The sequence below is a fragment of the Sciurus vulgaris genome (assembly GCF_902686455.1).
Source record: "Sciurus vulgaris genome assembly, contig: HiC_scaffold_625_arrow_ctg1, whole genome shotgun sequence".
NCBI lineage: Eukaryota > Metazoa > Chordata > Mammalia > Rodentia > Sciuridae > Sciurus > Sciurus vulgaris.
This window is the reverse complement of record NW_027632394.1, coordinates 99078-113073: the sequence shown is the minus strand read 5'-3', so window position 1 is coordinate 113073 and position 13996 is coordinate 99078. Positions and strand designations below refer to the sequence as shown.

Genomic DNA, 13996 nt, shown 5'->3' with positions numbered 1-13996 from the left:
TCTGTGGTGTTTTACCTAGTGGCACTGGCCAAATGAGTGACATGTGTCATTTCCCCAGTGTTCTCAATTCTTTGCTTATCCCCATTCAGGGGGCCTTATGTGTTAGACTGAAGAATCAGTGACATCAGCATTACTTTGCTTATATGACCAGCATTCCGAGCAGCCACTGTCCCAGTTTACATGCAAGAAAGTATATTTTTACACATAACACTAACTTGCCCTAGTCCCAGTGTGCATGAGAGAAATCCAGTGTCCTTTAAGATAATATGTGTCTGAACTTCCCAGTTCTGCCTTGCTCTCATTGTTTTCTTAATTTTGGTAGGTTTTTGGGAACAGAAAGGGAGCATTCAGTGTTATGGTGTTTTACTGTTCCTCTTTTCTTTAGTAACAACATAGCACAAATGTCAAATTCAGATGGGTGCCATTAACCAAGCATGTGAACTATCCATATATTGTTTGTTAAGTTGCATCATTACCAGGGGCATTTCATTTCCAGGAAAGGACAATGGCATGAGCTGGGTATTAGAGAACAAATCCCAAGCTGAGTTTCTCATCTATCAAGTGGATTATATAACAGCAACAGACTATTTTAGGGCTTTGATTGGTGACCCAAGTATGCACATAAAATAATTTGGAAATCAGCTTATGTTTTTATATATAGAACTTCCTAGTAAAAGATATGGGTAGTAAAGTTTGATATTAAGGGAATGTAAGCCATGTTCTTCATTCAGAGCCTTAGAACTTAGCCTACATATATGTCTACTCTCTGGTTTTGCTGTATTTTTTTATTTCTAGGAATTCATCTACAACCTTATCAACTGGAGGGAGTCAACTGACTGATCCAACCTTTCCACTGTCAGAATGGCTGCATCCTGGAAAATGAGATGGGTCTCGGTAATACTTGCCAGGTATGTTAGTGTGGAACAAGCACTGTTCAACTCCACCTAAACACCTCCTCACATTTCATTACAATCTTAGCTGTTAGCTACAAGATTATTTTTATATTAGGATGTGAAATGCCTCACTTTTATTAAGAGATCACAAACTTGGAGTTGATTTTTCCAGTTGTGGGGGTGGTTAAGAATCATGTCATTACCCTTATTTTATCTGAGCTTTGTCATGTATCTATGAGAAGAGTTAATTACTTGAGTTAGAAGTGCAGTTAATGGATCCAGGCTTAAGTATGTACACTTTCTCTGTGTTAAGTATGTACACTTGACCAAGGATCAAATTAACTTTGACCTCCTTAATAACACTTAATAAAGTTAACTGTATTGATTCTAGTTTTAATCTCCCTTCCTCAGTGTGGGTGGTTTGCAGTGGGACTGCTTCCTATTTTTATACTGTGATAGAGAAATGAAGAGAAAGTACACTATTTTCCAAAATACAACTTATCCATAAAATGGCCTTAAAAGGGGTTGAGGTATGGGGCTAGGGTTTTAGCTCAGTGTTAGAGAACTTGCCTAGCATGTGTGAGGCACCTTGTTCAGTTCTCAGCACCACATATAAATAAATAAAATAAGGATCCATGGACAACTAAAAATTTTTTTTAAGTGTTGCAGGTGAGGTAGAGCCTAGAAACCTGGAGAATCAGATGTGCCCCCCTTGGGCATTGATCAGTAGGTGGTGTGTTGAAATTGATGCTTCTGTCAGGATAATCAGCAATACTGCCCTGGGTTGACATATGTGGGCTTGGATTAAAGGAAATCTTTAACACAACACAACACCCCTTGGGTTAATCACACAAGGATTACTTATGTGAAGGATACCAAAGATATCCTGGTATAAATATGATATATGTCACAGCAGCTTGATCAAAAATTAGGAGGATAAAAGCTTCCTAATCCCAATAAATTTTCACCAGTGGTCACTGGTGAGAATGAGCAATGGTCTCATTATCATTTTAGAAGTTCACCATCTTCTCCAATGCTCAACTGACATATATAAAATTTGAGCTGGAGCAGTGCTGCATGTGTCCTTCCTATAATCTCTTTTGTCTCAGTCATTGAAATTGTCTTGCTAATTTCATTGAGAGCCAGAAAATTCCACTTGTCCTTTGCCTTTCCAGCTCTAGTTTAAAATCTTTAAATATATACCAACTCCCATTCTGTTTTGGTAGAAGTGTGTTTAGAATTTTTGCATCTACATTATAAAGAGTATTGGTTTGCAATTTTCCTTTCTTAAAATAATTTTGTCTGGTTTTAGTATTTTGGTAAATCTGGCTTCATTGAATAAGTTGAAAAGTGTTCCTCTTAAATTTTCAGGAAGAGTTCATGTAGAATTGTTATCATTTAATTTTTAGAAGTTTGATATAATTCACTAAAGACTCCACATTAATTTTATAGACACATCTGATTTTTGGTAGTAAAAGATAAACTTTTTTTCTAAATTGTATCCTCAGGGAATGCTAAAAAGAATGATTTTAATCCAGTTAACTAACTTATTAGAGGGTTGCTCTGGGCACAGTTTGGGTTGGGATAGTAAAAACAGAAAATGATTTTCCTTTCCTCTCTCTACGAGAATTTTCAGTTAATATTCCCTCTCTAGGGGAAACTTCTGTTAAAACCTTAAGGCCACCATTTCCTCAAATAGGGAAACCTTTTTGTTAATTACACTAGCGAACTCTTTTTTATATACCTGAGTGCTCAACCATTTCCCAGTTAAATCCTTGTTTGATCCCAGTTCGGGCCACCAATTACCACGAACTGCTGCTATTTGCTGATGGGCTGCTTCAAGTGGCTCTGGTTACAAAGGAAAGTCACAGCGCCAGGGCTACTTCAAGCAGCTCCAGTTATGGAGGAAAACCACGGCTTTTTTCTCTTTTTGCTTATCTAAAACTTATGGTTCTCGTGCTTACAGCCCAACCAGAGGGACAGAAGACATGTACTTCAAAGGTTCATCAAGCAGCTTCCCCTCTATTCAAATAACACCCTCAATATATAAGCAGTCTCATGCATAAGCAATTGTAACCAGATATGTCCATCCAATCCTTTTAAAGGTCAAGCAATCACTCGCTTGAGCATACATGTAAAGTATATCTGTCCACAAGCTAGGCAGCTGAACTGATTATAATACAGCCAATTGTAAACACGTTCTGCCTTTCTCCATACATAATCAGAACACCTTTTGCTCTCTGCCAGTCGCCATCTTTGGATACATGTGGTGTAACCCTGGGCCCCACGTTCTGCCCACCACACTTTATAAAATTAATATGATCATGTCTGAACTGCCACTCTATCATCACAGCATTCTAACCACCTGCAAGCAGCAAGCTGTTTTATATAAAGGAAATTATAGTACACATGCAGCTCATATGGTTTCTGTTTGTTAATGTATCACTGCCGCTGTAATGTTGCATTTTATTATATCACAATCATTTTCAACTGGCTGCATAAAATGCCATCAAGAGAATTTATAATTCACTTAAATGTTCTATTGAGAGGAGTCATGAGTCCCCCTTTTTTGGGTTACTTAAGTTAATCTTGATATGAACATCTTTGAGCATATAGTTTTCACAGGATTTTTAATTTGAGACTTGGGGCCTATTTTTTCCTCAGAAATATCACTGTATTTGAGGATTCAAGCTCTTCACATGTTTTCATTTGTCAAGAGTATTCTTTTTCCTTGCATATCACTGCAATTTTAGAGTCATAAGTGCCTTAAGGCATCTCCTGAAGTATACCCATTTCGCTTTACAAAGTTTCATTTTATACCCATATTTCCTATAAGAATGATTTATTGTCTATTTTCCCCATTTGAATGTGTGTTCTAGATATGAGCATATACAAATATGGCATAACAAATCCCACAATTCAGTATAATCATAATGCACCAACTTAAAAAGAACAAGGGCCTTTATAGGTTTTGTTCACAAAGAACTTGAGCCAATAGAAGTCACTCTATAAATTTGTACAGAAGGAAGAAAAACACTGAAGGCAGGAGATAGTTGGGAAGGAATGAAAGCACTCTCACCTGGGCACCTGGGTCAGCAGCAGAGGCTACAATGTGTAAGTCCTGTTTATAGTCAGGTCTTAGCATTTCTGGCTAGATATTTTCAAGTAAGCCTGCTCTTCTCCATCAGTTGTGTTGGTTCCATTGATTTCTATATTTTCCTGACTTTTTTTTGCTTCTGTTAGAAGTTCAATTACACAAATATTGAGCCTTATTGCTTTTTAACTCCTGAAGTAATTGAACACCATCAATTCCCTCAGCAAGCTTACTGAGGCTTACCTAATTTTTCTCTAATAATGTACTAGTGTCCTAATGTGTGAAAGATTGTACATAATTTCTTTATGAAGCAAGTCATATATACAGTTTGTGTTTTCAACCTACAGTTGTGGGAACTTTGGTGTTTCTTATGGGAAAATGTGATCAAAACTGCCTTCTTGCTTTGATTCAGATGATTGCTCTCATAATTTACTTGGCAGGAAGGTTAAATGATTAAGGACCATTTCTGATTCTTTGTCCCCTGTCTGTTTTGAACAACTGGAAAGAAGAGATGGAAAGGTACAGAGTAGATGTAGCTGGACTTCTATTATTTATGTTGATATTTTTCTAGATGATGTGTAAAATATCATAAATCAAAATCTTATCATATTCAATGATTTTATTTCAGAATGTTTGAACCAAAACACTGTAGGTTAAGACACAGGATCTGATTGGGGAGGATCCAATTGGTGTTACTGTTATCATCCTGCAATTTCAAGGCTAGTACTCTGTTTTTTCTTCCTGCATATATTCATTACTGACTGATTTTGTGATAGATATCCTCTAGCATACCAATTGATGTCTTTGTTTCCTTTATATATTTTTGAAAAATTTTCTTAATGATTGCCCTAGTGATTATAATAAACATCTTCACTTAAAATAATTTTGAACAGATTGATACCAAAAATTTCAATAGTATACAAAGCATTACTTCAATATAGTTTTCTCTCTCCCTTCTTATTAATCTTATTGTCATGTAAATTGCATCTTTTGGTATCATAAATAAAATTTACTTATCAAAGGGAGAAACTATCCTTCCCACAGAAACATAAGAAATAATTAAAATGAGAAACATCATTGCATTTTCAGTTAGCACAAGACCCTCTTAGACCTGATCTTTCTCCCTGCTTACCACAGACCTTCCCCTGAGTTTAACCTTATTCTATATAACAATTCAGACTTCCAGTATTCTTTCTATATCAGCACCTAATGAATGGTGTCTGCACATTGCAGTCCTTTCATGACATGCACACACCATCTCATGGCTCTAGCATTTGTGTTCATCTGCCTCTTTTCTTGGATTTAGATTTTTTCCAGGTCTTTCCTGTATAATGTATGAAGGGGACAAGGAGAAAAAAGCACATCTTCAGCAAGATCTAAAACAGGAGTCATTTTCATGTGCTGCTGACTACCTATGAGGTATTCATTTGTTTCTCTGAAGCAAGAATTCCTTACCTGGGTCCTTAGAATTTGTAAAATCCACTGAAATTATATTTAAAGTTTTTTGATAGCCCACATTTTTCTAGGAGGACAGCCTACCATGACCAAATGAAGTGAAGGATCACTGTGCTTCAAGTTAGCTAGATATATTTTCTTCTTTTTTCTGGTGGATCAAGGGGGAATGCATCCCTGGAAATTGACACTTTAGCTTCCTCTTTTGACAACTAACAGGAGGCTGGCAGGCAGGTGAGAGGGTTTTGTATACAGAGGTATCATGTCTGATAATGGAATTATAGGAATGGGGGATGCTTAATTTCAGTATTATTTTATAACCTTCTTTAAACTAAGACTGGGTAACTGAAAGACCTTCCACTTAACCATACCTCCCTTCTGTTCATATGATAGTGCTAGTTTAGAAATTGGGCTTACATGTTTTTTTACAGAGATAACAAGTTGAAAGACTTAGAGCCTGTGGTTTAAGAGAGTTAAGAAGAAATAAGAAACTAGCTTATTAATATCAGAATTTATCAATTGCAGTGTTTTTATTTTTTTAACTTCTTATTTTTTTAGTATCTGGGATTGAGCCCAAGGGTGTTTAACCACTGAGCCACATTTCCAGCCCTTTTTATTTTTCATTTAGGGCCAGGTCTCACCAAGTTTCTTAGGACCTCATTTAAGTTGTTGAGGTTTGCTTTGCACTGGTCATTCTCTTGCCTCAGTTTCCCAAAGTAATTGGGATTGCAGGTATGTGCCACCACCCCCAACAATACCAGTCTTTTTAATGTGTCTTCCTTAATTTTTTATATTTGCTTAAAAGATGGACTGTTTCTAAAATCGTGAGTATATGGTACTCTGTCAGAAACTATTGCATGTGTGGAAGACTTATCTCTTCTTACATTGTTTGGTACTTTGCCACTTTCCTGATATGTCTGGTCTGTCTAATTTGGGTCATGTTAACTCTTAGGCAGTCATAGTGGGAGTCTTGTGTTATAATCTCTATTCATTAGCAATGTGTCCTTGAGTTAGCTATTTAATTTTCTTGAACTTCAGTGTCCTCAATGGTAAAGAGGGGATAATGGTCTTTCTTTGGATGTCTGTTTTGAGAACTGAGATTACATCTACATGGTTGGTGTTTAGTAGATTCCTAGTTTTTTTGTTTGTTTGTTTGTTTGTTTGTTTGTTTGTTTTTGTTTTGGTACTGGGGATTGAACCCAGGAGTTCTCTACCACTGAGCTACATCTTTAGTCCTATTTCTTTTATTTTAACATGTTGAGACAGGGTTTCTGTGAGTTGCCAAGGATGGCCTTGAATTTATAATCCTCCTGCCTCAACTCCCAGAATCTCCAGCATGACAGGTGGGTGCCACAGCATCCTGCCTAGACACTAGACTTGTTACCTTGTAACTTGCATAGACATCTTTCAGGACTGCTATTTGGTGATTTTACTGTAATATAGGAAGCTTTTCCTGGAAATAACAAAGTTCTGTGGTATATATACACAATGAAATATTATAAAGCTATAAAGAAGAATAAAATTATGGCATTTGCAGGCAAGTGAATGGAATTGGAGAATATCAGACTAAGTAAAATAAGCCAATCCCAAAAAACCAAAGGTCAAATTTTTTTCCTGATCAGTGGATGATAATACAAAATAGGGGTGGGGGCATTGGGGGATAAGAGAAGAATGGAGGAACTTTAGATTATGTAGAGGGAAATGACAGGGGGGAAGATGTGGAAAGATGTAAAAGATAGAATGAGAGAGACATAATTACCTTGTGTACATGTATGATTACACTAATGGTGTGAATCTACATCATGTGCAACCATATAAACAAAAAGTTGTACCCCATTTGTTTGTGTACAATGAATTAAAATGAAGTCTAGAAAAATAAAAAAGTCCTTAAAAAAGAAATAACAAAGTAGCAATCAGTGCTGTAAAATTAACATTTTAGAATGGATGTTTGAAGTATACTTCTAATTTGTCATTTTAAATTACATTTTGGTAGCATGGATTGAACCCAAGAACAATTTACCACTGAGCTGCATGCCTGGCCCTTTTCATTGTTTAGTCTGAGATAGTCTCACTAAGTTGTTGAGACTGGCCTCAACTTTGCAATTCTCCAGCTTCCCAAGTAGTTGTCATTATAGATGTGCACCATCCTGCGCTGTGTGCTGCTTTGCCATTCAGAAGGTTTTGTTTTCAGAGTGCCTTATCAATATTTTAAATATTTTTTTGCTCATCCAGGTTTTTGTGCATGAGTTTCTGTTTTAATCTTATTTTGAACTACTAAAGACTAAGTCATAGATTTTATGATTATGCAGTATTTTGTTTAATTTATATCTAAATGAGTATATTATCTTTTCTTTAGAAAGTTCTTGTATGCTTATATACTTTTCCTCTTTTTTCATTCTTTTACTTTATTTCTTTGATGTCATGTCATGTTAATTTTATGTCATTTCATTTTATGGTGTTGGGCATTGAATCTCAGGCCTCCCACATGGTAGGCAACTGCTCTACCACTAGTTATTTCCCCATCTCTTCTTTATATTCTTAATATCCAGCTTAACTTTTTGGAAGTCTCTCCATGGAAAGGAACTGTTGAGAGTTCCTGTTAAAAACCAGGAAAATAAAGCATTGAGCTGCCTCATGAACCAATAGAGGGATAAGCAGTATAGAGGTATCCATAATACAAGTTAATATATGGCAAGTCTCAAAAGATAATAAAATCAGTACACAAATGTTCTTGCATACTTTATATAAATTGTCTCATTTAGGTTTCATGAAAACCCTAGTAGGCAGGTATTATCATTCTTTTTGCTAATGATTAAATTAACAGATCAGTTATCCCAGTAAGGCAGAGCAGACATTTGAGCAAACATTCAAACCCAGCACTTGGTGCCATGACTCTTCTTTCTAAGAGAGCTTCTCTAAGTATCTAGAAGCACTGGAGTGTCACATTATTCTGCAGAAATACATTTTCATATCTCAGTCTGTTCTGAATGCACTTCTGAGTGGAGTAAAGAACCTTAGTAACAAAGGGATATTTATAATGTTGACTTATAATAAGAATCCCAAACATTAGATATATTCTTTAAGTATATTTGTAAAGGTTATATTTCTCCATTACTGTATTGTACATTTAGAAAATAATTTTCTTTGCTGAGTTATTGAGCCCATCTTCATTCATTGAACCAAATCCACCTCAATTGGCCTTCTGCATCGAATAAGCATTTTTAGATGTTCATGTTTATACAAACCTGTGTCTAGTCCTTCCAAAGGAAAAGAATCTAATCTATTTTGAATGGTACTATAGTATGGACACTCAGCACCTATCTCATAACCACTGTCCAACCTCACTGGGACCCTATCTACTTTTATCCTTAATTGCATCCCCTGCTTCCACTGCCCAGTGCTCTCCTTGGACTTCCTGCCCTCTCTTTTGACCCCCAGATCACTATTCACCTGCACCACTCTCATTAGGTAAATGGCAGTAGGCATCTCTGTTCCTCTGAATTTTTTCTATAGCCTTGGAGGAAGAAGCCTTCCATTTTGTAGGCCAACCTCTACACTGATCTTTATTTGAATTTTTCAGGAATTGTTCTTCTTTATCCACTGTTTTGCTTGACCTACTTTTACAAGTAAAAACACAATGCAGTGGGATTCCACAGAGTTACGCACAAAATTAGAAGTTAAAAATTGGAAAATTTATACTTTATTGTCTTTTGCATGGTTTTCACATTTTATAAAGGATATTCAATATTTATATCTTGTAGTTATGATACAAGTATTTTTTCAGCATAGTATTTATCACTTTATCATGTATTATTGGATATTTAGTTTATTTTTTAGTTTTTTGCTACATTATAATTATTATATCTTAGAATACCATCTAGTCCTTTTCCATATTTTGGATTTTTTAACAACTTTCCACCAATAGCATTTCTTTAAAATATGATTTTATGACTGATCTTCTTGATAAATTGCTGTCATAACCTACTATACTATAAAACATACTCTGACAGTAGCCAGGAATGACCTCTATGCTAACAAGTCCAGTGGTAGCATCTTCCTGAACATATCTGTAATTCTGTTCACCACCCCTCCATTTTAAAGTCTCTTGATTTTTCTTATGGGTTTGAATCTCAGCTGTACCTTTATGATCTCAACCTATTTACCTAACCTTTTTGAATTTTGATCTCCTTTTTGGCACAATTATGGTTGCTTATCTTATACTTTTGGATTAAATAACACGTCAAGCCACAAGCACTATGTTTGGTACATAGTACAAGATTATAAATGTATCCTTTTATTTTCTGTCTCTGGCCCCTTACTTACTGCATAGATTTTTCTCATCTTGGCAAAAGAAAGAAAAAGCACTTGGTAACTTCTGAGACAGGAAGATCATGATTCCAGGTATATTTCTAACAGAGTAGGATTACTGTTAGTCTTTCTAACAAGTCACAATTTTGTAGTAAAATATTGTTGTGAGAAATGTGTTTGAGCTACCAAAAAATGAATGTTTGAATTTTCTCTCACAGCTTCAAATGTAGTATTCTTGTTGTGGATGAAGCTCACAGATTGAAAAACCAAAGTTCTCTGCTGCATAAGACACTTTCAGAGGTAAACTCAAAGGATAGTCTTAGTTTTTATATAACCTTCCTTCATTTTTAATTAACTTTATTTTTAGAGTAAGTTAGGTTCCCAACAACACTGAGAAGGTATAGTTTCCATATGTCCCTGCCCCTTTACAAACATGCTTCCCCCATTCTCAACATCTCCCTGAAGAAAGATGTTAACACTAATGAACCTGCATTGACACATCAGAGTCCATAATTTATGGAATTACTTTTGCTATTGCACATAATTTGAGTTTGGAAAAACCAGTATTAACATGTGTTCACCATTATAGTATCACACAGAATGATTTTACAGGCTTAAAAATCTTATATCCCATGTATTCATTGTTCTTTCTCTCCTCTAACTCCCCTTTGAAAACATGTAGATTAGGGTTGTACATAGTCAACTAAATTGATATGTTTTTAGACAAATTTCTTCAGGGCTAAATGAACCTATTTTGGGGGATTAGAGGTACTGACAAAAGTTGTATTGAATATGGCTAATTACTTTTTCTTTCTCTTTTATATAGGACATAATATTACTAAAATTCAGTTATCAAATGAGCAAGACGCTACTCCAATAAAATACATTTTTTTTTTTTTTTTGGAGATGTTTCAACTCTTTTTTGAGTGTCTTTAATTTTCTGGCAAAAGTGATCTTATAGTTCTGCCTGCAGTCCCAGATGTATTGGACATATCTTACCATCCCCCATTAACCTAGTCAAAAATTTTGACCATTCACATGGACTCATGAAAAGACCAATTTTTTATAGAACATTGCCTCCAATCTCTCATCTGTCATATTTTTTGTTATGATACCCTTGATTTCATTCCCTTCTCTCAATCTCTGGTATCATTCTGGCAAAGTAGGTGAGAAACATCATTGTAACCTAGTGCTGCCCTTCTTTGCTAAGAAGCCAGTGGAATGTGAACTACATTATCCTTGGTTACCTGGTGAAAGTTTGCTCACTCATGAGAACATACTTGGTAATTTCTGAGATGATAATTGAAATTTGGTCCTCATTCTATAATAAATCACTTAACTTTGAGTTCATTTAGTGGAAAATCTTAGACCCAAATTTATATTTAAAGGCCTAGAAGTTGCAGTTTTTAGAGTCTTATTGAAGTTGTAATCAGTTTTTATTAGTTTCAAACATTTTTATCCTCTTCTGGTAGGAAATTCTCTCTCTCTGGTGTTCTCTTTTCCTCCTTTGTAGGGACCCTTGATTGTGTCTTTTGCCATAGTTTGTACTTTAATATTTAAAATAATATATATAAATAATATATGACTTTTCAACTTTGCTGTATTATTTAATTCTCCTCATATAAGCTCTTGTGTCAGTTCAGAGGTTGACCTTACTTGGTCTAATAATTTTACTGTTGTTTTTCTTCCTTCATTTGTCTCTCCTGTTATTGGTGTTTTTATCTGTTTCTCAAAGTTTTTTCTTTTTTTTTTTTTTTTTGGTGATACTGGTGATTGACTTAGAGCTTCATGCATGGTAGGCAAGTGATCTACCAGTGAGTCAGAAACCTGCCCTGTTTCTCAAAAAATTAAAGAAGTCCTTTCTTTATTGGATTTCTTATGGCAGAATGTCAAGAAACATCCAGAAATCTTGATGTCTTGCATCTGATGTACTGCAAAGTTTTATAAACAGATATTTAGTTAGCATACATCTTGTTCTTTGCTTGTAGCAGAGAGTCCTGAAGCTGTAACTCTGGCTTTTCAAACTCCTTGGGTGTATGTGTTTACTCAGATGCCCAAGTTAACTCCTCTTGTGGGTCATAACATTTTTTAATCCTTACATAGATTGAATAATAATAACCATAGTGAATAATTGTGTAATACTCAGAGTTCACAAAATAATATTACTTACATTCCTATGACAGTGTCTTCTTTACAGATTATTATCCCCTTCTTTTAGTTGAAACTGAAGAGATATTATTTCCTACATTAAACAGAGTACCACTTTAACTTGAGCCTCCTGATTTCATGTGCCTTAACTCATTCCATTAAATCATGCCACTCTGCATTTCAATAATTGTTGTCATGAGTAACGCAGCTTTGCTTCCAATGTTAGAGAATTTTAATTGCCTTTATTTACACATTCTAGTTCTCACTGGTTTTCAGTATCCTGTTGACTGGAACTCCTATCCAAAACAGCCTCCTAGAGCTCCACTCTCTCATCTGTTTTGTGGAACTTGAGCTTTTTTCCAAGGAATAGGTGGAAGATTTTCTTCATTATTACCAGGATATTCAAAAAGAGTCCAATCAGTTTAATTCCCATTCAACAAATCATCCCCAAGAGATCTTGACACACAAACTTCCCTAATGCATAACAGTTACAGATAGAAAAGAAAGGGAATGGATAACCACAGGATTCATGCAGTTCTTCAGATAAAGAACCATAAACATAAGACAGGCGTTGGGTCCCTCATGTTGTGTCCAGTTATCTGCTATTCATGACTCTTATTTGTTTGTTACAAATAAACACTGGGGCTTATTTGGTTCATTTTTGGAGAAGGTAGACTGTACCCACTGATCTGCATACTTTTTTTTTTAAACCAACTTTTAATTTTCTTTTTACTTATTTATTTATTTATTTATTTTTTGTGGTATTGGATATTGAAGCCAGGGGCGCTTTACCACTGAGATATATTCCCAGTGCTTTTGTAAAAATTTGGAAACAGCATCTTGCTAAGTTTCTTAGGCTGTCCTTCAATTTGTCATCCTCCTTTCTCAAATATATGTTACCATGCCTGGCTTCAAATTGTAAATTTTTATAAAGACTTTACTTGCCATGCCACTTCCCAGTGCAGAAAAGTAAGTGCATGCTGTAGTCCTAAACTGTCCTTAAGAATTCTGCAATACTGGTATTTTCTTTTTAGCACTTTGCAGAAAAAAAAATCTGAGATGAGTGGGATGTGGAAGTGAAAAGGAAAGCCTTCATCCATATAACCAGGAACTTTGTCTTGTAACTTTGCCCCTCTGTCTTCTGAAATTATCTGAATATTCCTATAATATCTGAATATCCTAGGCTGATTATCCAAAACAAATTTCAGGAGGCCAACTACTGATTATGTATGTACAGGTTAAATATGAGTTGCAAGACTTTTTATAGCACAAATTCCCATACCACATGATAAAGATTACCTCATGCACTTGCTCTGATTGATTTCTCCCACATTTAGAGTTGCCAGATAAAATATAGAACATTCAATTACAAGTGACATGGGACAAACTTGTATTGAAAAACTATTAATTGTTCATCTGAATTTCAGATTTACCTGGTTGCTTGTATTTTTATATTCTTTTTCTGATAATCCTATGTAAAGTATAATTCTAATTTAGCATTATTTTTGAAGTTCAGGATACCTGGTCAACACACAAGGCATTAGAAGTCAAAAACTCAAGTTTGAATGCTGGCAATATTCACATTCACCTGTGTGTCCTTGGATAATTTGCTTAATTCCTCAGAGATTCACTTAACTGTTGTAAAAATAGTGACAGTATTACTTACCATACATTTCTAGTCTGTTATGATGCTCAGTAAGATTAAAGGCAAGAATACCCTGGAAAACAATTTTTCAAAACTCAGATTATTAATAAGAAGAATCAAGCTCTTCGAATGTTTGTATTTTGGGGTTTAAAAGCCAGGAACAAGTCCAGAAGGAATAGGGAAGAACCAAGTAAAGGCAGAAATCAGATGGTCCTCAAATTATGTGTGTTCAGCTTACAATTTTTTGACTTTATCATTTTACAAAACCATTACATATTCAATGGAAACAGTGCTTTGAATTTTGAATTTTTATAGACATAAATATTTGAGCTTCATTTTTAATTTTTTTCTTTTTATTGTAAACAAATGGGACACATGTTGTTTTGTTTGTACATGGAGTAACAGCATACCATTTGTGTAATCATGCATTTACATAGGGTAATCGTGTTTGATTCA

General features: G+C 35.1%; 1 pseudogene across 1 annotated transcript in view; it reads left to right on the top strand.

The window, feature by feature from the left end:
• Positions 1–884: 884 nt before the first annotated feature.
• Positions 885–13996, top strand: part of LOC306652866 (chromodomain-helicase-DNA-binding protein 1-like) — a 91481-nt pseudogene continuing 78369 nt past the window's right edge. The window contains exons 1-6 of the transcript in view: positions 885–908; positions 4400–4506; positions 5294–5406; positions 6232–6263; positions 9966–10047; positions 12155–12315. The product of the transcript in view is annotated as a chromodomain-helicase-DNA-binding protein 1-like (transcript). The remainder of the gene's footprint in view (positions 909–4399; positions 4507–5293; positions 5407–6231; positions 6264–9965; positions 10048–12154; positions 12316–13996) is intronic.